Source organism: Colobus angolensis, unplaced genomic scaffold (genome assembly GCF_000951035.1).
Source record: "Colobus angolensis palliatus isolate OR3802 unplaced genomic scaffold, Cang.pa_1.0 Scaffold184, whole genome shotgun sequence".
NCBI lineage: Eukaryota > Metazoa > Chordata > Mammalia > Primates > Cercopithecidae > Colobus > Colobus angolensis.
Genome location: NW_012114977.1, coordinates 4,614,819 through 4,618,277, shown reverse-complemented (window position 1 = coordinate 4,618,277; position 3,459 = coordinate 4,614,819). Strand labels below are relative to the sequence as shown.

The window sequence follows — 3,459 nt, the reverse complement described above, 5'->3', positions numbered from 1 at the left end:
TATGCTATCAGAAAAATATGTCACTTCAAACACTAGGATCACAGTCATTAAAGTAAGATGCTCACTGTGAGATGCACATGCGAACAGAGGGAACCCAAGCCCAGCAGGGGCTTTTCTGGTCTCTGTGGGGCACAAGCTCACTGAGAGGAATGCTAGGGAGACGCCCCCACCACACCCACTACTTAAACAGATCTCTCTCTCTTTTGGCCCAACCACATAGCTGATTTTGCCAAGTGAATTCCACAAACTGCATATCTGCTCCACTGTTGATGCGAAAGGCAGCCCTGGTTAAGCGGCTGCGGCTAGGAATGGCAGCAGCCCGGGGGTCCCAGCCCTGGTTCCACCCAGCCCTGCCCTTCCAAAGGCTGACCAGCTGGCTGGCCGCCCACACACCACCGCTGCAGGCACTCCAAGGTGGGAGGCTACACACCTGATGTCCTGGTGACAGATGACCGTCCTCCTCTTCCAGCCCTCCCCAACGGAGAAGCTGCTCAAGAGATCAAAATTCTCTGCTGTTCTATGGATCAGGTACCGGAGGCGACTGGAGAGTGGGGGGAAAAGAAGAACCCTGGGGAGGGAGGGGAAGAAATGCTGAGCAGGTGTCCAGGGCCTGACCCCTACCAGGTCCACTCCCAGGTTAATCAAGGATTAATACTGGCCTCCCTTCCGCCCCCTGGGTCCCAGGTGGACTGCGAAGGATCTGAGCATAGACAGAGGTGATCGCAGGGACTCACAGGTCCCATCTGCATCCCTGTGCCGGGACCCTTCAGTCTCGGGGTGATGCTCAGAATTACAAAGATGCAGCTGGAAGAGGCAGCTGGCGTTATGAAGACTAAAGGCCAAGGTCAGAGCCAGCTGCCAGGCACCACCTGGGGGAGGGCATACAGGCGGCTCGGGAACACTGCCCTTCCCAGCAAGGGGGCACCCTCGCCCCTCCCACGAGCCTACTTTGACAGCTGCTTCTGCAGCAGAAAGCGGTCCAGTTCCTCCTGGATCCGGTGGACGAAGTCATTCTCAGCTGAGGAGAGGAAGACACCGTCCAAGCAGAGAAGGGCCAGGGTGGCAGGTGGGAGAGCCTGTAAGAGAGATGGGCAGGGCCGGAGATCAGAGCACAGACCCCGGGATCACCCGCGACCCCGCAACGCCGGCACCGAAAGGGCCTTAGAAACCCTCCGGTCCAAGTCTCGGCGGCGGGGAAGTGATGCCAGGGATCCCCGGCAAGTCAGCGGTCAGGGGAGGGGTCTCCCGGCTGCTGCCCAAGGCTCTCGTCCCCGCCTGCGGTCGGATGCTGAGGGTGGCTCCACACCCTGCGCTGCGCTCCTTCCCGGGGCTCACGAGGGCCTGCTCTGCGCAGCCCAGCTGCTCCTTCCCACCCGGGAACCCGGGGGCCGGGACGATCACCCCCCCAGTGCCGCCGCACTCACCACGGCCTCTCTGCGCGTCGCAGCCGCCCTCGGCGTCCCCAGGGGCCAGTGCGCCTGAGCGCCCCAGAGAGGCCCGGGCCGCTGCGGAGACGCAGCGCCATCGCGCGGCCTGGGGGAGGTAACGCAGGAACGGGAGAGGGCGTGTTCTTGTCACCTATTGGGAGGGGGCGCACCTGCCACTAACACGAACCTCTTCTCCTAGAGGGACACGACTAGCTTTCATATTCGTGGCAAAACCGAGACCCAGAAAGGTGAAATAACTTGCCCCAAGTTGCACAGATAGTACATTCCAGAGTCTTACTTTGAGCAAAGATGGGTCTGATTCCAAGATGGGCTCTTTTCTTTTTTTCCTGAATGTTGGCACAGTCTTCCAGTATCAATTAAGTTCAACCGACACTTTTGTTCAGCTACTATTAGGTTGATGCAAAAGTAATTGTGGTTTTGTCATTAAGTAAAAAACTGCAATTACTTTTCCACCAACCTAATAGTGCTATATGCTAGCTAGCGGCGGGGCTAGTTTCCCATTCATTGTTCGCCTCCCCAGGGACCTAACAAAGGAATAAAGAGGAAGGAAGTTTCTGAGCATCAGATATTTCAGCACTCTTGCCCATCATTGCCCATCCTTCTCCCGCATTGATGTAACCTGTAAAAAAGTCTAATTTACACCACAGTGGCACTGACAAGGCATGCTAGCCCTGTGGGTTACTGGGTTGGCCAGTCACTATCACAGTGATTTGCAGCTCAGCAACTTGTGCTACTGTGCTCCATCCAGAAATAATTCCAGCGTCCACCTTAAATGGGGTTTAAAATTCTTGCCATCAGACAGCCTGTGGGATAGATGGTTATAATCTAGGAGACCAGGGTTGAAATCGTTCTGTTCCCTGAAAGTAATTAAAATGCAATCCCTTGGTCATTCTGAATCTGGAAGCACTAACCTAAGGGCACTTAAGACCTAGGTTTTGGCCAGGGGTGGGGCAGTCTGAGTGGGCTCTGACATAAGGTACAGGCAGGATGGGGGAGGGAGAGCTGTCCTTCAGAAAGCTGACTGGGAGAAGCGGCTTGGGGATGGAGAAATGGATAAAAAATTAGATGCATTTTGCTGTCTCACATTTTTCCAAAGCATTTCTAAAAATGACAGTGGAATTATATTATATTTATAAAACCTATCTTTCCAGATACCCAGCAAGAAGAATAAAAAAGGGCCTAGAATAAAGACAAAACTGAAGTGCAGAGAGAACTCAGGGAGCTGAGTCATGAATTTCCTTTCTGAGCATGGTTGTGAGAGGAGATTCGAGAGATCTGACAGGTCCCCCGTGCCTAGACTGGAGGGCATTCAACTCCTGGGGAAAAAGGATGAGCAGGGGGCACCCGTTTGGATTCTGGTTCCACCAGCCCTACCCACACTCCATGCTGGCTTAACGGAAGTAGGAGCAGGCCACACCGTGGCATTGTTTTGTCTGCCCAGGTTCCCTGGACTGGGCAGTGTGAGGCTAAGAGGCAAGTCCACTTAGCACCACATGTTTTCTCTGAAAACAGAGGCCCAGCTTTTTTGACAAAGCGGCTGCACCTCCCCAAAATGTAGGAACAAACCCAAAACCCAGGAAGCAAGCTATGTCCCCACCTCTTTAGAGGTGGGTCATGCTATTGAGGTGTTCAACAAATTCAGAGAGAGACTCGGTAGGAACAAGCTCCCGGGGAAGGCTGTCCAGGGAAGCTAGTTTCTAGTTTCTACCAAACCCTTTTTAGGCAACTCAGAGGTTAAACAGGAAAAAAGGTATCAGTGTCCAGGTCTCCATCATGGGTGAAGGTTATCTAGAGATTCCTAGATAAACAGGGAAGGGAGTCAAAGCACAGCTACCTACACCTTTGGGGGCAAACAGCAGGTAAGGTAGAATGGTCCCCATTCAAAAGTGAATAAATGCAACAAAAGCAGCACAAATGATGGGCAGAATTTTGAAAGAAAGAGAAAGAAAGAAAGAAAGAAAGAAAGAAAGAAAGAAAGAAAGAAAGAAAGAAAGAGAAAAAGAAAGAAAGG

The 3,459-nt window shown here is 52.9% G+C and overlaps 1 protein-coding gene across 1 annotated transcript in view; it reads right to left on the bottom strand.

Annotated features, from left to right (window-relative positions):
* The window catches only part of R3HCC1 (R3H domain and coiled-coil containing 1), a 9,333-nt gene extending 7,881 nt beyond the window's left edge, over positions 1-1,452 (bottom strand). Inside the window, exons 1-3 of the mRNA XM_011939857.1 lie at positions 1,425-1,452; positions 949-1,076; positions 431-541 (exon numbers count right to left, since the gene is read on the bottom strand). The gene's annotated coding sequence lies outside the window, so the exon portion shown is untranslated. The remainder of the gene's footprint in view (positions 1-430; positions 542-948; positions 1,077-1,424) is intronic.
* Positions 1,453-3,459: the final 2,007 nt, after the last annotated feature.